This window comes from Ailuropoda melanoleuca, chromosome 12, assembly GCF_002007445.2.
Source record: "Ailuropoda melanoleuca isolate Jingjing chromosome 12, ASM200744v2, whole genome shotgun sequence".
Lineage (NCBI taxonomy): Eukaryota > Metazoa > Chordata > Mammalia > Carnivora > Ursidae > Ailuropoda > Ailuropoda melanoleuca.
The window spans coordinates 8,418,515-8,443,509 of NC_048229.1; the positions used below are offsets into that span (position 1 = coordinate 8,418,515).

The 24,995-nt window shown below is 45.9% G+C and overlaps 1 protein-coding gene across 5 annotated transcripts in view; it reads left to right on the top strand.

Moving 5' to 3' along the window:
• The window catches only part of CUX2 (cut like homeobox 2), a 313,858-nt gene that overhangs the window by 187,943 nt on the left and 100,920 nt on the right, over positions 1-24,995 (top strand). The gene's annotated exons all lie outside the window — the stretch shown is intronic.

Consider the following 24,995-nt stretch of genomic DNA (forward strand, 5'->3'; position numbering starts at 1 on the left):
AGCCAGCAGGATCTTCTGAAATCTGGATCAGGACCAGGGCCTTTGCACATGCTGTTCCCTCTTGGTGAAAGGCTCTTTCCCCAGACAGCCACATGGTTGGATTCTCCACCCTCTTTAAGTCTTTGCCAAAAAGTCACCTTTTCCATGAGGCTTCCCCTGGCTCTTCTTTGTGAAGTTGCAGTTCACCCGACCCTCACCCTTCTTCACCCCCTTCCCTGCTTTATTTTCTCTCTGCATCTCCACTTAAAAAGCATTTCAGTGGGGGCACCTTGGTGGGCACAGTCAGTTAAGCATCCAACTCTTGGTTTCAGCTCAGGTCGTGATCTTGGGGTCATGAGATCGAGCCCCATGCTCAGCCTGGAGTCTGCTTGAGATTCTGTCTTCCTCTCCCTCTGCCTCTTCCACTCGTGCTCTCTCTCTCAAATAAATAAGTAAATCTTTAAAAAAAAAAAAAAAAGTATGTCAGTGGCTCCCATTGCTCTTGAGGGTAGAAATTTAGGTAGGGAGTGGGTTGCCTTGGGCTCCCCCCCAGCCCTTAGAGGAGACTACCCCCCAAGTCAGTGGTGTTCAGAGTTGGCTTTGTCTGTGCAAGACTGGCTGGGTGGGTTGTCTGAGGCATTAGTCAGCAAGTCTTCTATACAATGTCAACAGTGGGCTCTGGCTGGGAATGTCTTCCACAGCCCCCTCTTCAAGTGACTGAAGATTGGCCTGCTTCTTCACCACTGGGCTCAGCTGCAAACATACATCCTGGAGCTGGGGGTAGCAGTGGCAAGAGGGATAAGACCTTATGTTAGTCACACCCCTCTCTGAGCCTTCTTTGACTGCGACTATAAAATGGATGGAGTCACACCCACCAGCAGGTGTTCATGGGCCCTGCCTTCCTGCTGGCTACCACCACAGGCCTGGCTGAGGGCTTTGGCCACATACTTCCTGGTGCCCAAGCTTCTGACCACAATGCCACTGATCTTTTTGTCTGTTCAGAGGGGATAGAGGGTTGTCGCTAAATGCTTGGGTGCTGGAGACAGGCTACCTGGATTTCAAATCCCAGTATCGGCACTCACTTGCTATGTGCTCTTGGGCGAGTAAGTTGACCTCTCTTGCTTTAGCTTCCTTGTGTGTGAAACAGGGAGAATAGTACACCTCATAGAGTTGTGAGGATTAAATGAGCTGTGTGGAAAGTGCCTAGAACAGTGTCTGGCACCAAATAGGCTACCACTATGTGTTTGGTGGAATGAGAGTGTTGTCAGGACTCAACGGGGTAACTCAGGGCTCCTCAGGAGCTGCCAGATGGTGATGGTCTAATTCTATTATTCCTTACTGCTATTTAGCTGGAATGTATATAATGAGAGAGCCTTCTCTTTCTCTGCTGTTTGGTCACCCCGGGGTGCAGTTTGCACAGTAAAGGCAAAATGTAAGCTTGAGTCTTTCCCTTTATTTACTAGATTCAAAGCAAGGAGTTGGTTCCCCCAGCATCCTCCAAAGTGACCAGGGAAGATTTTTATTTTTTATTATTATCAACTCCTAAATTTAAACCTCTTTGATAGATTTGATCCATTGCAATTACTTTCCTTCTTAATGCTGAAATCATCCTACCTCTCGCCCATGGAGCCCCTTTAGATTAGTCTCAGTGGTCTTGACAGTGGCCTGCCATTAGGGAATCACAGCCTATTTTCACAATATCCCCTGAGGCAGGTAGGCAGGACAGGCATTGGCAATGTGGAGCCGTGCATACTCAGGTCTGGACTCAACCTCCAATTCTGCCCATTTCTGGCACTACCGTGAGCCCTTCTAAGGCTCAGTTTATGCATCTATGAAATGGGGTTAATAACAGTGAATGGCATCATGTATGTTAAGCCTTTACCATAGGGCTTTGCACACAGTAAGTGGTGAATATATATAAGACAACCGTGGGGAAACCTTGCACAGTGCCTTGTTTGCTGGGAGAGCTCAGGAAAGAAGTATTCCTTTCTACATTTTTGATGGAGGGTTTCAAGGGGTCTCTGGACCCTCCTCGCCCTCAGAGTTGGGGCAGGATTTCTCAAAGGACATATTAAAAGATCTTATCCATATCACACTTTCTAATGAAACTTGCAAACCAGAGAAAGAGAACAAATTATTTATAGAAGTTATTGTCATACCCTCTAAGACAGCTAATCACTCCCAGGGCTGACCCCTCAGGGGGGCTGGGGCCCCTGAATGCCATTTCTAGTCCTTCTCTGGAGGCCCAGGTGACTCCCAAGGACCTTTACTGAAATCCCCCCTTGGCCATATCTCCCCCTCTTCCCACAGCAAAGCTGCCCCTAGCTCAGGTCAGCTAAGGGCACCAGGTTCCACAGAGCCCTGGGCAGGCACAGCTGCCAGTCACCCCACAACCTAAAAGCCATCGATCAGATATTTTCACTGAGTCACTCTGTTTTTTAAACTTGGCCTTTCTGTCTCATTTTCTTACGTCCCTCAAGGACATATTTTCAAAACCTTAATGGTAGGCCAACCAAACTGTGGCACAGCCATTAAAATCAATGACAACTGCATGTCAGGAGGTGTTTGGGAATGCTTTGTAAATATGTTTTTTGGTGCTTGAGCCCCTCTTGCCTTGTTCCTTTGGCAAGTATTTATTGAGCACCTGCTGCATGCACTTTTCTGAAGGGATGTTCTGCCTCAGAACATAGTAAATAAGTTACTAACGCAAAGTATCCACAACATCAGAAACAAAGAGCAGGTAAGAAATGGCAGAGAAGGAGGAGTATGGAGTATGAGGGGTGAACCAGGGGGAGGGCCAGTTCTTTGCCTTCTGCCCAAGGAGGCAAGCACTGTGTGTGCCAGCTGCCATTACAGGCCTGAACATAACATTGAATCAGACAGACACGGACCCTGCCATCAACATTGAGCAGGAGAAATAGGCATATCAGGAGTGCTGTGAAGGAACCCACCAGGGGCCAAGAGAGAATAAGAACAGAGTCTCATTTAGTCCTGATAGTCGGGGAAGGCCTGAAGGAGCAGTTGTTGGAACATCTAGGGGAAGAGAGAACCAAGCAATGGGAACAGCAGGTGCAAAGGCCCTGAGGTACTCCAATGTTTGGCCAAGGAAAGTCAGAGTGGCTGGATCATAGAGAGCAAGAGGCATGAGGACAGAGAGGTAGCAGGGCCCAACCACACTGTGCTTGCTGGCCCTGGGCAGAATCTGGGACATCAGCCTCAGAAGCAGCGGGAAATCACTGCAGAGTTTTCAGCCGGGAGTGGTGGGATCTGATTCATGTTTGTGAAAGCACCCTTGGGTGCTGTGGCATAACTGATTGTTGGGAAGGAGGGAGAGGCAATGGGAAGTCCCTGACTAGCTACTGTACCAGTCTATGCAAATGATGATTAGGGCTTGGTGGCAGCAGAGATGTCAAGAGTGGGCAGATTCCAGAGTATTTTGGACAGGAAAAAAAAAGAACCGGTCCTCTCTCCCCTTGACTCTCCCCCTACTCCTCCCTTATCCCCCAGAACAATCATTCAGAGAAGTGTACAAATCCTTAGCATACAGCTGGACAAATTGCCACAACTCAACACATCCATGGAACCAGCACTGCGATCAAGAAGCAGAACATTCCCAGCCACCAAAAAGCATCCTTGTACCCCTTCCAGTCATTGCCCTCCCCCCAGATATAACCACTCTCCTGACTTCTAACTACACAAATTCATTTTCCTCTTCTCATACCTTATAAAAATGGAATCAGTATGCTATCTTCTGCATCTGGCTTATTTTGCTTTACATTTGTAAGATTTATCAATACTGTTGTTTGTAGTTCATTGATGCTTATGGCTATATTCCACTGGGTAAATATATATTTCAAATTTATTTATACATTCTATTGTTAATAGGCATTTGGATTGTTTCCAGTTTGGGGCTATTATGAATAGTGCTTCTATGAATGTTCCAGACCAGCACTTCTGAAAGTTTAATGTACTCATGAATCAACCAGTGATCTTGCAGAGATAAAGACCCCAAGGTAGTAGGTCTGGATTGGAGTTTTTGCATTGGTCACAAGTTCTCATTAAAGCCATGTTTCTGGCCCATGACCATACTTCAAATAGCAAGGCTCTATTTTGATGAACATATTTCTCTGAAGTATGTACCCAGGAGTGGAACTGCTGGGTCATAGGGTGACATGTTTAGCTTTAGCAGACACTGCCAAGTTGTTTTTCCAGATATCAGTTGATTATCTCCTCCATGTTTGAGAGTTCCATTTACCCCACATTCTCGTCGACACTTGGTATTATCTGCCTTTCATTTTAGCCATTCTGGTGTATATGCAGAGGTATCTTGTTGTGGTTTAAATTTGCATCTCCCTGATGACTAGTGAGGCTGAGCATCTTCTCATATGCTCATTGCTATTAGAATCTCGTCTTTTGGGAGGTGCTAATTCAAGTGTCTTGCCCATTTTTCTATTACATCATCTCTTTTTTTAATGAGGTTTTAGGAGGTTTTAATTCTGGACACAGTCCTTTATTAGGTAAACTGCACATACCTTCTCCCACTCTGTGGCCTTTCTTTTGCAGTCTTATTTCACCTGTTCTTTTTAATTCAATAGTTATCGCTTAGGACTTGCAGGGAATGGGGACAGATTCCCACTTTGTCCAACATAACCAAGTTAGGGTCTGCTACCTGAAGGATCATCCTTCCAGCTTCTTGGTATTTACACACACTCCTGTCACTGACCTTCCAAAGGGAGGGCCTCTTCCCACATTCGTGGTAGACGTTCCTCTTCTTCCCCCACCTCACCGAAGCTGCTCAAACCAAGGTCCACTTAACCCTGATGTTCCTTTGACATCTGATGTCTTTCTATCTCTGATGTTTTTTGGCCACTAGATTAGTTCAATTTTTTTAATTTAATTTAATTTAATTTAATTTATTTTATTTTATTTTTTTATTTTATTTTATTTTATTTTATTTTATTTTATTTTGTTTTGTTTTGTTTTATTTTTTATCATCCAGAGAGTTGCCTGGCATTGTAAGCCAATCTTCTGACCCTTTATCTTCACAAAGATGCACCTCTGAAGGTGGTAGATCCCAGCCCCACAGCCTGGAGGAATCAAGGTAAAAGAGAGGCAGGCAGGCTGTGTGTGTCTCCATGTGCATGTCTCCTCATGAGCCTCATTTGACTCTCGATCTGCTTGAGAGCCTCTACCCTTGCTCTGCCCGCCATAGCCTAGTGCCTGGCTTTTTGTCTGGCATGTACATGAATCCTGTGGTTGGACCCAATACCCTCTGGGGTCTCTCCCCACACTACTACTGCCACACTCCTTACGCTCACCCCTACCGCGTCCTCTTGCGGACCACTCACTGCCTTCACTCCCTGCCCCTGCAGTGCTGTGAGGGAGAGTCTGGTGTCACAGTCTCATAAGGAATCCTGCTTCTAGGAATCAAGGGCCCTGTTTCTCCTGCCCAGTAGCACCCCTCGCGAACAAACAGCAGAGAGGCCAGGACACCAGCCTCTGAAGCCAGCCTGTGCAGGTTTGAACGTCGCCAGCCTTGGGCAAGTGCTGACTTGCCTGAGCTCTAGTTTCCCCAGCCATATAGCAGGGGTAACGGTAGTGCTTCGCTAGTGGGTCTATTGGGGAGGCTACATGGATGCTAAGGTGTCCGGTCCATAGTGGACATGTGTAGCTACCTGCTGTTCTTAATGTCATTGTTATTACTGTATTGTTAGGATGCTCAGGCACGCTCACTGCCATCTCTCTCTTCTCACCTGCTGAAATCTGCTGTGCCTTTCCTCATCTCTGGGCCTTTGGACTTGCCGTTCCTTCTGCCTATAATGTGCTTCCCCTGTTCTCCACCTGGGGCGCCCCCCTCTTCACACTCCAGGGCCAGCACCACCTCTTCCTTTGGGGCACCCCTGTAAACTCCCCGCACTGGGGCAGGTCCTGAGACAACAAAAGTTTGAGAACTACTGTGTTAAATGAAAAAGTGAATGAGTGAGTGAAGACAAGTGTGAGTAAATGAATCAGTGAGTGAGTGAGTGAATGAATGAATGAATGAAGTGTGTGCGAAGGAGTTTGGAGCTGTCCTGTCTTTTAGGGATGGTGGCCAAGGGCCAGCATCCTGGTGGCCTCATGGAGAATGGATTGGAGGGAGGAGGAGGGATGTGGAAGTCCAGGAGAGGAGGAAGGGTATGGGATTCTCCAGGCTGTGCATCATTGCCTCCAAACACGCTTTGACCCTGCACAGGCATCCCTGGCACAGCCAACAACTGACTGTTCCAAAGGTGTTTTCTACAGTGGAACAATTTGAAATAATTAGAACTTTACAAAATGTCTTTAAACATGCTGGTAATGGGTATAAGAAAACACTTGTGAAGTATAATCAGTTATTAGCAGCTGATCAATTATCCTCATGGATAGCTGGGTGGGGGGAGAGGAGAAGCAATAATAAGCCCCTTGATTAACTAATTTGAATATCTTTGGAGAACAAATTCTGAAATTTCTCTCTATTTTCTCCCTGCTATTGTAATGGCCGCACATCTGCTAGAAAAAGGCAGGATGGAAATGGTAATGAGCATTTTGCTGTGAACCCGCTCCTTGTTTGGGATCCTGGGTGGAAGGAACTGGAGGTGTGGGGGTGGTGAGCCAGCTGGGCCTGGGGGCCTCATGCTGGCTGGAGGGCAGAGTTAGTGGTCAGCCCTACCCTGTGGCTTAGCCTCAGCCCCCTACCCCCGTAGAATGTTGGGATGGGAGGGAAGCTGGCTCCCACGGGCAGCACATACAAACTGGGGTCACCCATCTGAAAAGCTGCATAGACCCTCCTGAAGACCTGCTAGGGTCACCCGGGCCTGGGGCAGCCAGGACGGAGTGGACAATGAGATAAACCTACATCTGCATGCTCCTCTCAGCCTTGGGCTCCTCCCCAACCTTTTTGGGCTGATAAAAAGTGAGCGTGATGAGTCTGGACAGTGTTAAGGACCGCCTCGTCTCCAGGGGTCTCTGATCTGGCACGGACATGTCACACCAGTGGCCACGTAGCTTGCAATCGCCTTGTGGTTAAAGCAGGGCTCTAGAGCAGACTCCTGGCTTGAACCCTGACACCTCGTTGAGTGACCTTGGGTGAATGACTCAATCCTTCTATGCCTCCATGTGCTCCTCTTTAAAAGGGAAATAATGGAGCCCATCTCACAGGGTGGTTTTAGCACGGGACCAGGAATATCCCAAGCACACTATAGACATAAGTCATCATTGTTATTATTCTCTCCAGCCCATGTAATTAACAGGCTAGACCAGAGTTTGCAAACTGGCAGGCCAAGGTCCAAATCCCCCAGTAAATCTGTTTTGTTTGGCACAGACTGCATTGTTAAAATTTTTTCTGAATTTGTTGCCAACAATTAAAAATCGGGAGATTTTCAAATTAAAAATCTGGATTCGGGCTCTTCTGTCAAATCAGACTCTCTCACCCTACTGGGCCCACAATCCCATGTGGCACCAACTAGAGCTGAGTATTTCTGCCCACGTTCACAGGGACACTTATCCCATTTGCCATGCCCTCCCCACTCCTTCATTCCTTAATACCACCTGCCAGGACCCTGCCTTCCATGAGTTCTGCTGGGAACTGCTCAGCACATTTGGATGAATGTGCATTCAAATGAGAATTTGACTTAATGGGGCAAGACCCTCAGCACCTAGGTTGTCTTGCCTAAGAGAAAGCAGCAAACTCCAGCCTTGATTATGTTTGCCCTTTGGGATATCCCCCCTTCCCATGCCCTGCCAACTCCTGAAGAAGGTCCTCTTCTCTGCCCCGTTCCCCTCCCCACCCCTACCCCCACTTCTCCTCCCCACCCTTCTACATGGGATGTTCTGGAGACCCATACACAGGGGTGTTGAAATGCCCACTCTGAGGAACAAGGCTGAGGCCCGAACACTAGAGAAATCCATGTACCATCCTATGGCTGGCAACTGCAGCCACTGGTCCACGTTCCTCTCATTCAGACAAGACCTGTTTTTTAAATTTAGTTTGAAGCTATTCAAAAAAAGCCTCTGAAATCACCTTTAAAATTCCTCCCTCCTCCTCCTGCCCAACAACTTTTTTTTTCCCTCTCCTGACTGTTCTGTTGCTTAAAAATGGCTTAACCAATTTGGGTTATTTTTAGAAAAATGCCTGGCATGTTGGCTGACAACCTGTATTCTAAGTTTCAACCTGATACAGAAAAGACAGAGTTTATAAACCCCTACGGGAAAGAAAGAGAGAAAGAGAGAAAGAAAGAGAGAAAGGGAAAGAAAGAAAAAGAAAGAAAAGAAAGAAAGAAAGAAAGAAAGAAAGAAAGAAAGAAAGAAAGAAAGAAGAAAAGAAAAGAAAGGAAGGAAGGAAGGAAGGAAGGAAGGAAGGAAGGAAGGAAGGAAGAAAGATGCACAAAACATTGCTTTAGAATGGAAATCATCTGAAACTGACCCATGGGTCCTGGCTGGCAAAGTGTCAGGTGACACAAGGGAGAGAAACCAGCCACCTGCTCAAGGTTTCAAGGGCATGGAATAGAATTTGTTCTTCTGAGCTCCCACCAGCATTGCTGGGAGAACTGGTTACTGCATCCTGTGGACTGTGAGAGGCAGGACAGACACAATTTTGAACCCTGGTTGTGCCACACTCTGTGTCCTTAAGCCAGGGCAGTACCTTCTCTGAGCCCTCAGTTTTGCTGTCTGTGATATGGGGAGATTAATAACCACTTCAGGTAAAATGCTGACCATGGAGCCTGACGCCCAGTGACTTGTCCATAAAGTCTGTCATGGTGGTCCCATTAAGTGTCATGATGGTCCAGTACAAAGATGAAGAGGGCTCCAAAAAGAAAGCTCCCATGAGCTGTATGATTATAAATGGCAGCTAAACATAGCTTTCCCTACATATTTCTGTTTTCTTTTGAGTTTTTAAAACCAGCTTTATTGAGGTATATTATACATACAATAAAATTCACCTATTGTACATGTACATTTCAGTGGTTTTTAATATTTATAGAGTTGTGCAACCATCACCACAATCCAGTTTTAAAACATTTCCATTGCCCCAAAAGGTCTTTTGTGCCCTTGCAATTACTTTTTGATTCCACTCCTAGCCCCAGGACACCATGAATCTACTTTCTGGTCTATAGATTTGCCTTTTCTGGCCATTCCATATAAATAGGATCACACACTATGTGGTCTTTTGTGTCAGCTTCTTTCACTTAATATTATGTTTCCGCTGTTCATGTTATTACAGGTATGAGTATTTGTTCTTTTTTATTGCTAAATAATATTCTGTTGTGTAGATAGACCACATTTTGTTTATCCATTCATCATCCAGTGATGCATAGCTGTGTTGTTTCCACTTTTTAGCTATTGTGAGTAGCAGTGCTATGAATTTGCATGTACTAGTCTTTGTGTAAACATATATTTTCAATTCTGTTGGGTAGGGGAGTGGAATTACTGGGTCATAAGACAAATTTTTTTTAACTCTTTAAGAAACTACCAAATTGTTTTCCAAAGTGGCTGGACTACGCATTCCCACCAGCAGTATTTGGGCTTTCCAGTTGCTCCACATCCTCACCAGCATTTAGTTGTATCTTCTTGAGATTTGAGTATGTATTTTTGGTCCCTGGTTTCAGTCAGGTTTTGATGTCAGAATTCTGAGAACTGTTGGGGTTTGAAGAGATGAATGGCAGGCAGGGGGCATGGGATGCATGGGACTAAACCACACGTCTTAGATGTTCTAAAACAGCACTGTACAGTAGAACTTTCTATGATAATGTAAATGATGTATATCTGAACTGTCTAATATGGTAACCACTAGCACTGGTGGTTATCAAGCACTTGAAATATGGTTTGTGGAACTGAGGAATTGAATTTGTAGTTGTATTTCAGCTAAATTACTTTAGATGTGCTGAGTTTACATAATCACAAGAAGCAAATGACCTCCATGTTAGTGCAGTTCTGGAAGTTCAAGATCATTGCTCAGTAGGTTTTAGGTCCTTGATGAATCTTTCTGAGGAATGTCAGAGTTCAGCTCTTTCAATCACAGATAGTTGGGATAAGCATGGGGCTCAGGGTTATAGGTCTGCATGTATCCTGAAATATCATGTCTAGATAGTACACAGTGCCTCAGGATGGAGAGGAAAGTACCAGAAGTTCCTCTGGGGATTTAGGTCAAGGTATACTATGGGGTCAGGAAAAGAGCATGGATGGTCCCTGGAGCCAGAAGGACCCAGGTCCAAATCCCAGCCCTGTCACTTTAAACCAAGTCTGTGACCTGGGACAGGTGACCTGTCCTCTCTGAGCTTCGGTTCCCTCATCTGAAAAATGGAGTATTAACATCACTTTTGAGGGACTGTTGTAAGACTCAAAGAAGAATGACTATAAATCCCCTAGCACAGTGTCTCTCACTGAGTACATGCAGAAAAATATCAGCTTCTATTGTTGTTGTCTTTGTTTTGTTACTCAACCTGATCCCCAGGTCTATATAAATGTCATGTATGTCCTGACTTCACATCCTCATCCATGAAAGCTAAGGTGCTAGACTGTTAGTACCACACAGGCAGTGAGTGACCTTGTACCTGGCACAGAGTAGGTGCTCAAATGCATGTTTGATGAAAGAATGAATGAATGCCATTAGCTTGTAAGTGAGCAGAATGGAAGCAGCATGAGGGCTCCTTGTGTTGAGGAGAAAAAAATTTTGCTTTACCCTTCAAGATTCTTCTGGCTGGTGTAAGAATCAAATTAATATGAGAGATTAACAGGAAAAAAGCAAAAGTTTAATAACTTGTACATGCCCTGTATACATGGGAAAGACCCTGGAATACTGAGTAACTCCATGCATGGCCAAAGCCATCACCTTCAAAACCATCTTCAGCTAAAGGCAAAAGATGTCCGGGGTGGGGGTAGGGGGTCAGTTATGGGAGGTGACTCAGTAAAGGAGAGTGAGCTTGTTTTTAGCCTGATGCAGGACTCTATCCAAGGATTCTGGGATCATGATCTGAGCCGAAGGCAGATGCCCAACCAACTGAGCCATTCAGGGGTCCCGAGAGTGAGCTTGTTATGCAGATTTACGTTCCTGCCTTTTCTACTGATAAAGTTGCTAGAGATTGAGAGTCTTCCCCCCTCTTCCTGTTACTGAAAAGGAGACACCCTTATATATGGAGATTTACCTTAAAAAGTGTAAATGTCTCTTAAAAAAGGGTAACTTCTACTTGGTTTTCAGAGTTTCTCTTGTGTCTTCAGTTTCTTAAAAATAATCAGCCTAAAATAATCAGTAAGCCAAAGAGGCATATCTTGTGGTGGCAAAATCTGCTCCCCTACACCCGAAAGAACAGTGCTCCCCTTCAGAAAGTTTGCTTGACAACAATACCAGGTTTGGTGCCAGCAGTGTCCTGTTTTGTGTGAGGGCAGAGATGGCTTTCCCATTCTGGAACAAGCACTTCAACTCAGCAGGAACGCCACTGCAGTGCAGGCTGGTCTGGAATCACCCAAGAGAGCTTGCCGGTCAGCCAGGCCAGACCCCCCCTCCTACCACTAATCCCCGCAGGTTTGTCTGGGGGAACCCACTAGTTCCATCTCATTAATCCTGAATTTTCTCCCACCCTTGCTTTTCTTTGCCTCTTCCTCCTAATTCTTCTTGCTCTTCCTTTTCCTGCCTCTAGGCCCCAAAGTAAGTTCTTTTCATTCTTTCGGAATTGTTATCTTTGTTTTATTTGTGTGAAACATTTTGTAGTTATCAGAGCCCTTTCATATGTGTTGTATTCATTTGAAGCACAAGGAAACTCAGTGAGGCAAATGCCCATTCAAGAAATATCTAGGGGCAGGACCCCTGGGTGGCTCAGTTGGTTAAAGGACCAGACACTTGGTTTCAGCTCAGGTCATGGGGTGGTGAGATCAAGCCCAGCATGGGGCTCTGTGCTCACAGTGGAGTCTGGGATCCTTTCCCTCTTCTTCTCCCTCCCTCTCGCTCATGCTGGTGTGCGCTCTCTCTCTCTAAAATAAAATAAATAAATAAAATCTTTAAAAAAAAAAAGAAAAAAAAGGAAGGAAGAAATGTCTAGGGGCACCTGGCTGGTTCAGTCGGTGGAGCATGCGTGCGACTCTTGGTCTTGGTGTTGTGGTTTCGAGCACCACACTGGGTATAGAGATTACTTAAAAACAAAATCTTAAAAAAAAAAAAAAAGAAAGAAAGAAAATGTCCATTAAGCTTTGCTGTATGCCAGGCACAGGCCTAGGTGCTGGGAATACAGAGAACAAAACAGACCAAGTCCCTGCCCTCCTGGAGCTTTTAGTCTTAGAGAGGAGGCTGACATGACGGTAAAATATGCAGATAAGCTTATCATTGCAAAAGATCATGAATACTGTGTGAAAAAGGAGCAAAGAAGGGGTGGATCTACTTTAAAATTGGGGGGAGTAGGGAGAGGGAGGATTCCACTGACAAGGTACCTGGGGTTGGGGGAAGGGAAGCGATTGCAGATAAAGGGAACAGGCTTTTGCAAATTTCTGAGGTGGGGGAGAGGCTGGTGCATTGGAAAACTCAAAGTGCCTACAGTTGGGGAGCAATGCCCCCCGCCACACACACACACACACACACACACACACACACACACACACACACGTAAAGCTAGGGCCTTGAGCGTTGGCTGGATCCTGTAGGCCCCAGTGCGGAGAGTCTGGATTCTAATCTAAGCCCATCGCAAATAAATTATGGAAGAGTTTCAAGCCAGGGAGAGACAAGAACTGATTCACGTTTTGAACAGCCCACTGCAGCTGCTACATGGAAATGGGACTGTAGCAGGTAAGGGTGAGAGCAGGGAGAGAAGGAAGGAGGCCCCAGAAATAGTCCAGGCGAGGGATGGTGGCAGCTTGGACGAAGGCGGCAGTGGGGGGCGGTTATTATTTCTGGACAAGTTAAAGATATTTAAGATACTTGGCTAGGATTCATTCAGTATTTTTATTATCCTCATGCTACAGGTGGGGAAACTGAGACTCAGGGAAAGTGACTTGCCCAGGTCAGAGCTAGCAAGTGCAGCAGACAAGTTTCAAACCCAGAGCTGCATGGCTGCTGCAATCCTAGTGCTCTCCACTGCTCCTTGGTACTCTTACTCGGCTTGATGTCCACCCCCATCCCTCCAGCTCAAACGATACTCACAAAGCAACAGCAGCAGTGTCCGCATTTTACAGATCAGGAAGTTGAGGCTCAGGCATTAGGCTTTCCTGGCTAGAGACAGTACAATCAGGATTCAAACCCAGCCCACTCCTAAGTCTTCATCTAGGCCCAATGCTCAGAAAATGTGTGTCCTGTGTCCTGGGCCTCTTCAGGCTCTAGAAAAAGAAATTAGACAAGATGAGCAGGAAGAAGGGAAAAGATGTCCACAGTCCCTAGTCTAGGTCAGGCCGTTTTGTGATTCTTGAATTTCCTCTTAGTCAGTGAATACAGTAAAAACCCAATTCTGTACACTCTGTGTCTGTTGGTAGGGGGAAATTCTGTTATGCCTCAAAGTACGGAGATAAAAGTCTTCTCTGGTATGGGGAGGGAACATTTGAGAGAAGGATTTGAGCAGTGTCGTCATTTTAGAAAATGGCTTTTGTGGTTTGGGGAGAGAGCAGGACACCCCATCTTGCAGTGAGGGTCTAAGTTTCATCTTGGAACTTTCCACATCAGATCAGTGCCTGCCTCATGTGGGCATCCCTGTCCGTCGCTTTACTTAGAGCACCAGGAAGGCAGTGGCAGGGGGGGCCCAGTCAGTTTCGGGTAATTAAAGTCAGTTGGTGGGAATTTCACATTAATGTTGATAATAAACATTTTCATAAAATATGGGTAGATAAAAAGAGATGTTGATTCCCCAAAAAAAGTTGTTTTTCCTCTTCCTCTTCCATTTTGTTCTTTCCATTCTGGAAATGGAAGAATTGTATATTAGTACCCAACAGGGCTTGGTGTTGACATAAGACTGGAACCCTGAACAGGAAACAGCCAGTTAGGTTGTTTATTGAGGTACCAGGGCAGTCTCAGACAGATTTAGTTGTGGGGTCATCTGAATAGTAGGAGGCTTGCAGGAACCCTCAGGTGACCGTGCCCAGGCAGCCCCTCTTCAATCAGGACCTCCTTCCTGGAGGTGGCATCTCAAATAAATAAATACCTTGAGATCTTAAAAAGAATAGCCACAGGATATGGAATGCAGCCAAGTTAGGGCTGGCCTTCAGGGATGATCCTGGGAGTCAGGTACACCCGCAGAATGGAGGGGGGACGGCATTTGCTTTGAACTCTGGCTCCCTCTTCCCCCTTACCACCCCTACAAGATATTTTTCTTTGAAAATGTTTCCATCTTCTCACTTACGAACCTAGACTCCACCAGACATTTATTAACACTAATTCCTCCCATTTGTTTAGGAAGAAATTGCATCTATAAATTTCTTCAGATCCTCCCAGTAAGCCCTCGAGATATGTTGCCTTTATTTAACCAATGAAACAATGGGGCAGTGGGAAGTCTGGCATTTGCCAAAGTCAACAGCAAATTAAGGGACAAGCTAGTGTAGGGCCCGAGGATTCCTGGTGTGAATCACATGTGACCATGCCTAGCTGCCTCCATTTGAGGGCCCTCTCCCTCTATCTTGCCTTCAACCTCCCTGTTGCTGAGTGACATCAATTCCTTTCCAGTAAGTCCTGAAAATTCATCCCCTCTTCCTCCTACCTGCTGCCCCCACTCACCCTCAGCTACCGGGCCGGGCCGGTGGCAAGAATTGGTATGTCTGCTCTCCCAGCCTCCAGGCTCATTCTCCTTCCATCATGGTTTCCAGAGTTGCCTGAAGCAAGTGCCCTCCTCTGCTTGAACAGTTTTCTTTGGCTCCCATTTGCTTTTGCCTTAATCTCATGGCCCTCTGACCCTAATCCCCACGAGTCTCTAACATGCTTCCAGGGGGTCAGCCACTCCCCAGCACAGCCTGGGTTTTCCGCCCTTCACACGCTGGCCCATGCGTCTTCCTCCTCAGGTGCCTTCCCCCACATGCCAACACCCATGTTCTGTTAGCTACAGCCTTCTCCCTGCGCACATCTCTTAGGATGCCCGTCTTTTGTGTGCCTATCGTCTTCCACCACTGAGCTACTCAAGGCTCCGAAAACCCCACTCAGCACAGGGTAGGCTCTCCTTAAATGCGTCCTTCTCCACTTGGATTGTACACCTGTCATCATCTTATCCCTGTACATCAGTGAATTTTTTTCCAGAGCTTTCTGAGGTTCCCACAGACCTTCTTATACCCAGTACACCCTACTTCAAAAGAGAGGCTGCTCAGAAAAATGAATTTGAGAAAAGATGTTGAAAATGGCACCAACTTTAGAGGTGGTCCCCTGGTTTGGAGAAGAGAGTTTCAGGTTCAAGGCCCAGCTTTGCTTTTGCCTGACTGTGATGAGTGACATCATCTCTTTAAGACTTGTTTTCCCCAGCTGTAGGAGATGAGATGAACCAAGACATGAAAAGTGACACCATGTAGTAAGTGCTTAGTTCCTATGATGTGATGAGTCACCACCACTGTGGCCCCTGGCAAGTGCCTGGCACATCGTAGGTGCTCAGTAAACACTTGATTAAATGAATGAGTGAATGAATGATTTGATGTGATTCCCCTTTCGTAACAGAGCACCTGCCCGAACAACTGGCCCAGCTGGACCAGATGTGTTAGCCCTGAGAGAGGGGCAGTAGGGATCCCTGGCTCCTCACCTGACACCCGCCAGAATGAGGACTACTTTATTTTCCTGGTGCTGTGAGGTTTTACATTCTGAGAACTCCAGAATATAAAGCAGCAATCAAGGGCAGGAGGAAGTGATCGGATGTGGCTCCCGGTTCGTGGCGAGATAATTAGGTGTTTGATTGGCATCTTCTCTTAAGGACAGCCACCTCCAGGTCCTGCCTGCTGCAAGAGCTGGCTTGTTTTCCTGCCTTATGTTTAGGGATGTGGTAGGGCCCAAGGGTGGGGCAAGGCACTGAGTGGGGGGCAACTACAGGGGAAGTGTGTTGGGGCCCAGAGTTGGCCAGCCTGTCTTTCATTTGTTCATTTATTTATACATTCATTTATTCAACGAGTTTTGAGCACCAACTATGAGCTTAGCATTGGGGATACCTCAGTGACCCAAACAAAGTTCGTGTCCTTCTGGAGCGGACATTGGAGGGGGGTAGATAGTGGAAAGAGACAATAAACAAATAAGAGAAGTAACTACATATGTGTCTATAATAAGTGCCATGGAGAAAAGTAAGCAGAGAGAGGGACAGGTAAAATAGGAAGGTGGTGCTTGCTATTTTGAATAGGATGGTGAGACAGGCCTCTGTGAGAAGATGATATAAGAGCCCAGACCAGAGGAGGCAAAGGACAGATCCATGTGGAATTCTGAAAAACAGCATTTGGGGCAGAAAGAACAGCCAGTGCAAAGACCCTGTGGCAGGAATATGCTTGATGTGTTCAAGAGCCAGCAAGGACCCCATGTGGCTGGAGGAGCATGAGCAAAGCAGAAGTAGGAGGAAGTGGGGCTAGAAATGAATCACATGAAGCCGTGATGTTTTGGTGAGTACTTTGATCTTGGCTCCCAGTCAATGGGAGCCATGGAAGAGTTTTGAGCAGAGGAGGGACAGGATGTGACTTAGGTTTAACAGCATCCCTGTGGCTGCTGGCTGTAGAAGGGACTGAGGGTGGCAGCAGGGATCCCAGTGAGGAGGCTCCTGTGGTCACTCAGGTAGGCAATGATAGTGGCCTGGCCCAGGGTGGCAGCAGTAGACAGGATAAGAAATGGTTCTATCAGGCTGATAGGATTTGCTGGTGAGAACAGTGTCCCCACCACAGCCCTCAGCCTCAGCCTAACACCAGAGCATAGAAGGTTGCCACTCCCTTGGGGCCTTAGTGTTGGCATTGGCTCCAGCCCAAGCAATGCCCGAGGCCCCTGAGCACCCCAGCCCTTCCAGACACTTCCTGCAACCTGGACACCCTGCCAGCCACAACCCTCTCATCCTGCCTGTACCACCAAGAGGGAGTGGATGCCATGAGTCCATTTAACAGCGGTGAACCCTAGAGGCAGAGAGGCCAGGGGTCTGCCCAAGCTCACAGAGTCAGTAAGCAAGAATGTCCCAACTTGAGCCCACTCTGCCTGCCAAATGCCAGTTCTTGGGCTGCCTCCAATGAGAAGCAAATTGCCACCTGGATTTTCTGGAAGCCAGAGCTGTGAGGGCTGTTAGGACAGCCTGATGGTCTACAGTTGTAACTGTCTGTGTTCCCTTTGTGACCCGTTGCTCCATGAGGGCAGGATCCGGGTCTGGCTTGTTCTAGGCAACACTGTAGGTGCTTAAATAATAGTTGAGTAAAGGAGTATAAGTGGATGGATGGATGGATGGATGGATGGATGGATGGATGGATGGACAAACAGATGGGACAGACAGAGGCCCAGCCATGCTCCTGATCTTTAGGCCACATGAGTCCTTGTCAAGGACAGACAGGTCAGGGAAAGTTTGCCCTGTCAGTATCTGGAGGAGAGAACCCAGAAAGACACAAGTTCAAGTCCCCATGACACCACTTCCCAGCCATGTGACCTTGGATGAGTGGCTTTGTCTCTGTGCAGGTACTATGTGTAAAATGGCCCTGCATCACAGACCATTCATTTGCTTCCCCAACAGATGTTTCTAGAGAATCCACTGTGTGCCAAGCACTGTTGGGAGAATTAAATGAACTTTTGTGTGTCAGTTAGCATGGACCTAGTATATGTGTAGTAAGCCCTCTATGGGGCAGTTATTATATTATTGTTATCACTGCACTGGGAGTTTGCTAAAGAGTGTTGGCAGCCTCACCCACACACCCAGGCCTCAAGGTTTGGCCACGTTCCCCATAATGGGCTCTTTGACCTGAATGTGAACTGTGTATCACCCCCAGCCCAGCTGATGGAATGCAGTAAAGCTAGCTTGGCAGGGAACTGTTTCTCTTAGGCACCACCCCTTGCCCCAGCCTTGGATAATTGGCCCGATACATCTTGGCATCTGAAATTTACATACGGTGCAGGGAGTGATGGATGGCTCTGGTAACCAGGCTGTCTCTCAGCTGCGGCTCAGTTATCCATCTCGGCAGGCTGCAGAGCCATCCGTCTTATCTCCTTGTTCATGGCAGGCCGGCATGTGCCCTCCATCCCAGGTCATCCTGCAGCCTCATCCTGGAGCTGGTCTATGAGGCCCTTCTGCAGGTGTCATTCCCACCATGCCCCACAGGATTGCCTGAAACCCTTCTACTCATTGTTTGCCTGAGACTCTGATGGTCAAGCCCTGACTGCCTCTTTGGGCCGGAGATGCAGAATGAGACATTTGATGTGCACAGAGAGGGTCCCACGTTGCTTCTGCCACAAAGGACCTATCATGCTTATATCTGCTAAAAGTCATTCATTCACAAGTGTTTATTGAGTGCCTACTGTGCACTTGGCACTGAACTAGAACCCCTGGCTACAGCTGTGAATGAGACAGGCACAGTCCCCACCCTAAGGGACTGACATTCCATTGGAGAATGTGAACACTGAAGATCCTAGACATTGTGCCCATCACTTTACCTGCTTGCAATCTGGCTCTCAAGGGGTCTTTATAATAAACCTATGGGCACAAATTTTTACCCCCATTTTACAGACACAGAAACTAAGGTTGAGTCATTTGTCCAAGGTCACACTGCTAGTGAAGTGTCAAAGCCAGAATTTGGATGCAGGTCTGTGGGGTCTAAATTATATCATTGTTTCCCAGATAGACCAGGCTCTTTCAGAGCTTCCGACATATAGCATTCATTCATTCATTCATCCATTCTTTCTTTCATTCATTCATTTGACCAAAAAACATTTCTGGAGTGCATACTATGTATCAGCAACTGTTCTAGGCAGTGACTATATGGTAAGGAAGAAAGGACCAAAATCTGTCTTGTTCTCATGGAGTTTTCATTGTCACAGATTAAAATAAGTAAGTGAAATACATAGTGTGTTTGATAGTGATCCATGTTAAGGACAATAAAACCAAAGACAGGAACAGGGAGACCCATTAGGGGTTATTGCAATAATCCCATTCTCTCTGCCTAGGATGCTTAGCTTCTGCCTGACACACACATCCTTCTGGACCGAGGTGAAATACTCCCATCTTGGTGACCCTTTCCCCCAGTCACAGGAAGTCACCTTGCTCTCTGTGTTCCGATTGTACTTTCTTCATACTTCTCATACTGTATTTAGGCACACAGTGTTGGAATCGACCTGTCGGCTCCACTGCACTGTAAACTCTTCAAGGACAGGCACTGTGTTGGCTGGTTTCTGTATACCTGTACCCGGCACAGAATTGTGGCTCAGTAATTAGTTGGAGGGATGACTGGATGGGGGTGGATAGATGGATGGATGTTTAATTAGATGGGTAGTGGGGTGGATGAGTGGATAAATGGATGGGTGATTGGATCGATGTGGGATAAAGGGCTTCCATCCTAGGTAACACCTTACTGGGTACCGGCAGCCCTTGCCCAAGTTGGGAACCACGCAGTGATTTCATTAGAAGAGGTAGGTAAAATTCTACCTCTCCCTTGCCCCATCAGTTTCCATAACCCCTCAGAGGCAAGACAGGAGATTTATTAAGGTTTCACTCCTCTAAGCGTACACTGGAGATGATGTCTCAACATGCTGGCCTTTGTCCCCTTTTACCAGAATTATTTATGCCCTAGCTTGTCTACCTTGGTTTCTGAGCCCTTGGAGGATACAGGCTATATCTGGTTCATTGTTGCCCTCCCCCTTATCTAATGCCTAGCACACTGGAGATAATGGATGGATGGACAGACAGGTGAATGAATGGATGAGGGTCCAACATCTCTGGTTGGATCTCCCTACAGTAAAGAGAAAGCAGAGTTCCATATGTGTGTTTGGGGGAGTTGGTGACTGACTGTTCATCCTGGTTTTCCGGGCCTGGACTAGAGTCTCAACCATCACTTCAGCCACATATTCTTATAGGAGGTAATGTACATACAGTACTCAGTACACTCCATAAATATTAGCATAAATATACTAATAGGAACTCAGAAATGTTAGCTATGAGCTCTTGTTTTCTATAGGGAACTTCTTTCTGTGTAAGATTTCATTTGAAAACAAGGTTCTAGGGCTTTAAAAAATAAACTCCAGTAATGTTTTATCATATATTTCCTGAAAGGGCAAACAAATATCTGAAAGGATTAGCAGAAGCACAAAAGAGATGCCTGGACTTGGAAGGGAGGGTCTCCGAAGCCTTCCTGTAAGAGGAGACATTTAAGCTGAGACAAAAGGATGAATAAGATCAGTCACAAGGAGAGAAAGAAATCATCCCGGCTAAGGGAATTAAGTCTGTGGAGCCATATGGTTGGGAGACCCTGGTGCATTTGGATTCCTGCAAGGAATTCAGTCTGGCTGGGAAGGAAAGGAGGAGAGGATAAGATGGGAGGGGCTGACAGGGACCCAGTGACACCTGAGGTCCTCACTTCCTTAAGCCCTGATCCCCAACAGTAACTGCATTATTTTTAGAAGATGTCTTCTTGGCGTTGGTTTTTGGGAGACATGTCTAAGTCCCCCAAAAGTGGGGTTGTCCTTGGAGCTGGGAACAGTGTGTGCATATGATGGGGGAACTGACATACATATACACAACTCAGATCGTGTCTTATGTGTTTCTCCTGTGAGAACATAACATCTAGCCCGAAGTTTTGTACGTGGTTGACACTTTAGGATCAGGTGTTAAATTTCAAAAGCAAGTGTTCTTTTTTTTTTTTTTTTAAGATTTTATTTATTTATTTGACAGAGAGAGACACAGCCAGCGAGAGAGGGAACACAAGCAGGGGAAGTAGGAGGGGAAGAAGCAGGCTCCCAGCAGAGCAGGGTGCCTGATGCAGGGCTCAATCCCAGGACCCTGGGATCACGCCCTGAGCCGAAGGCAGATGCTTAATGACTGAGCCACCCAGACACCCCCAAAAAAGCAAGTGTTCTTGTAAGATTCCTCTTCCCTCCTGCTTGGGAGACAGAGTTTAACTGAGAATGTTCAACCTGTCTCCCTGGAGATAACCAACAGTTTTCCTTCCCTACCTAAGACCCACCTTTCTCCCTGAGGAAATCCAACCTCTTAAGCAGCTGTGTGACTTAAGTCTAGTCTAGGCTGTCTGTGTGTTCAGTTTCCTCATCTTTAAGACAGCAGAATCAGATTCAGTTAATTTTGAAGTGTGGGACATACACTGACTGCTGGACATGAGAATACTGTAAGCAGTTAGTAAACCTGGCTTTAGAGGGATCGACTCATGTCAACAGGATTACTTATTCCTTCTCAGTGCTCTTCCATTCCTTCTCCTAACAAGAAGAAAGTATGTCTGGTGCTACACTACCTTTAACATCTCTCTAGCATTTGGTAACTAACCTCCTTTTATAACAAAGACAAATAGCAGTGCTTTGTTTTCATTGTAGTTTATTTCAATGGCTGCCATCTGTTTATGACCTAGGATTCTCTAGTGGGGGGGAAAAGTGTCCTTTTCAAATGTACTTATTTAGCTTAAAAAGGGGAGGGTGGTTATTATGAAGGTCGAGAACAGGCAAACTTAATGTATGATGCTAGGGTCAGAATAATGGCTACCTTTGGGATGTACTCACAAGGAGGCACAAGGTAGCCTTTTAAGGTTCTAGGAACAAGAACATTCTATTATTGATCTGGGCCATGGTTGCAAGGGTGTTAAAATTCAGTCTTAAGATTGATCTTAAAGCTATACATGTTTCAATCAAAAAGAGAGAAATAGGAGTCAATTTGAAGATAAATATTAAATAGTAATTCATGTGGAATATCTGGCAAAATGCTTGCCAGAGGGGTGTGTATGGTTGAAGTTGGACAATGATGGACTGGACAACCCCAGAGTTTCCTTCTGGTTCATACATTCCAAGACTCTTGAGTGCTTTGGAGGTCTAAGTCTCAAGGTTGCCCAGCACACTGGTGGCAGACCCTCTCAAAGCTAGGGGTACTTGCTGGGCAGTGGGCATTGATGGTGAAGCGGCAGAGCTGTAGACCCCATCTTCCCAAGAAGAGCCCTTCCATCCCATCCCAGCTTCTTCCTGCTGCTCCTGGTCCTGGGTGCAGCTCAATCCCAGCTTCCTTTTTCTCTGTGCATTGGCCCGAGCCTCAGCTGCATCCATCATCTGCTTCAAGCTCATTAAAATTATTTCTTTTTAGTTGCAAATGGGCTGTTTATGATGATCATTATTTGAATGGTCTGCGCCGGGCTCCGGGCTGTCTGTCTGCTGCTGATGGCAGGTTAATCAGATGAGTCTCCTCCCGGCCTGGGCCTGGTCCAAAGTCTGGGGCTGTGTTAATCATGGCTCCCCTAAGGCTGGGGGCTGAGGGCCAGGGTGGGAGAGGAACCGAGTTCTGCTTGATCATCAAAGGAGGGCCCTGCTAGCCGTGTATGTGAGTAGTGGCTCAGACACTCATTTCTAAAACTCAGCTTCAGACCAGTACTGGTTTATGTTTATGAGAGTTTTTTTCCATTCCTTCAAATAAATATAGTGCTGTGAGCTTTTTTTATTGTAAGTATTTTTTTATTTTTATTTTTTATTTTCTTAAGTAGGCTCCACGCCCAGCATGGAACCCAGCGCTAAGCCTGAACTCACAACCCTGAGATCAAGACCTGAGCTGAGGTCAAGAGTCAGACGCCCAACTAACAGCCACCCAGGCGCCTCAAGTATATTTATTTTAAAAGACTCTTGTTGATTCTGTTATTGGCCCTCTTGCTTTGTTAACGTTCAAATATCCTATCTTTTAGGGTGAGAGGGAGTGGTTTTTAATGTTTTTCTTTGATGCAGTAAAACTTGGCCATACTCTGTTGGTCTTCCTTTTTCTTTCTTTGGTGATATTTTTATGGACCTGTGAAACCCAGAACTCTTAGAATCACTGATCTAGTGGTGAGACCTGAGATGTTTTCTGAGCTCTCAGTTTATCTTAATAACAGAATAATATCAGCCAACATTTATTGAGCCCTTGGTACTGTGCTTGATGGTTTATACAATTATAGCATTTAAAATAAGCTCCCTGAACATCCCCCCGCTAGTGGGAAAGTGGAGCAGAAGTCCTATGAAGAGCCGGGCATTACAATTTTGCCTTTATTATCCACCAAGGAGATAATCCACACCTGAATTATTAGAATTGACTGTAATTTATTTCTTAGTCCCTTTGTGAATCACCTAACAGACACATTCATGTGCTTATTACATGAGATGAGGTATGTAAGGAGCTTAGAATGGTGCCTGATACATGTAAGCACCCAATGAATGGTAATTATGACTATTATTTACTATTATTGTTATTGATGATGTTGTTGTTAGTGAGCTGACCGTAGAAATGTGGCAAGAATTCAGGGTTGAAGGAGGAGCATTAGAAGTAGGCAAAGTTGAGAAGAACACGGACATTGTTTGCTCTTCAGTGGCTCAACGGGTAAGACACCATAGGCTGGGCTTACAGTAGGCTTGGGGCTAGGGGTCTGCCAACATTCCTGGCCTGATGTTACCTCTGCCCTGTCTGCAGTGTGGATGCAGCAGACAGATTTATACCCACCAGCAGCCTGGGAGGTTCTGGTGAGGGGACTCGGTGTAGTCACACAGCATAATTGTCTGGTACAAACATCAAATCATTGGTCTTCTCCTGCTGTGAAATTTCCTCTCAGAACCTGGGTTTGATGTTTTAACTGAGGAGTCCAAGTCTAACACCAACCAGGTATATTGGCTGCTGTGGTGTGGGGAGGGGCAGTGTCCCAGAGATTAGAACATGTCAGATACATGCTAATCCAAAACCAAGTGATGTCAACCCAAGTCCCAGTTCTGCTTGGTCTGCAGACCAATCACATCTTTGTCTCCAAGACAGACGAGAAAAACTAAGGGAAACTGTGAGCATTTATCATAACTCACATTGACCGTGGCACTCCAGTTCCTTCTCTCCTGCCAAGTGAGGTTCTGTCCACCTGGCTGCACCACCTGGTTGAATTTTATATACCTTTGATCAGTCCTTTTGCTGCAGATCTCTCCCTCATCACTCAATATTTTGGTTGTGGTCGATTGTAGTTTCTTTATTGGAAACTATGATTATTTTTAAATGATGATAAATCAGAAGTCTCCCTTTTTTCTTTTCTCACTTTGGTGGACTGTCAGAAACTGTTTCTGGCTCTCCTCTCTAATGATACCTTCTTCTTCACCTGGCATAAAATTCCATGGAGCATTTGTTCCAGAAAAGCCTGCACCTTCAAGTTGGTGTATCTACTGCTCTGGCATAGAATTGACTCAGCACCTTGGAGAGCACCACATTTCTGAGTCCCTTGCCCTTCTATTTTAGTTGCTACTTTTATGCCTTGACCTTCTGTCTTCTAGTTCCATGGTTCTCCAAAGAGGTTAGACGTTTTCCAGAAATAGAATTCCCCTGCCAATTTTTCCCTAAGGCACCATAGGCAGAGACACTTATGCTGGGCTTGGGGTAGGCTCTCCAGCCTCTGATGGGTATAAGGTTTATGGTGCTATGGTGAACTGCTATAGAGCAGATTTACCGACTCAGACATGATATAAGACAATTACCATGCATTTCGTCTCTTACAGGGAAAAGGATTTGCAGCGGGTTAATAGTACTTTTATTTCATTATCTAATGGTAAAAGTGTTTCATTGTGTGTGCAAGATGAATGCATATTAGCGATGACAAATGGGGTCTTTCAACACGGTGCCGGGCCTCATCATACATATGTTAGATTAAAGAGTTCACCCTAGAAATACACTCTTGCATCTGCGTGTGTGTTTTTAATAAATCTGATTGCAGAAATTTATTGCATCACCGGATTTAGGAAATTATGGGGCTTGATTGCTGCAAATATAATCGGATGATATATACAGAAATGCTCCTCGAGTTATGGTCCAGAAAAAAAGCCCATCTCGGGATGGTGCAAGAAAGCAGCAGACCACATAAACAGAGCATTTCTTGAATTATGCAAATGAAACCCATGACAACTCATGGTGAATTGTACT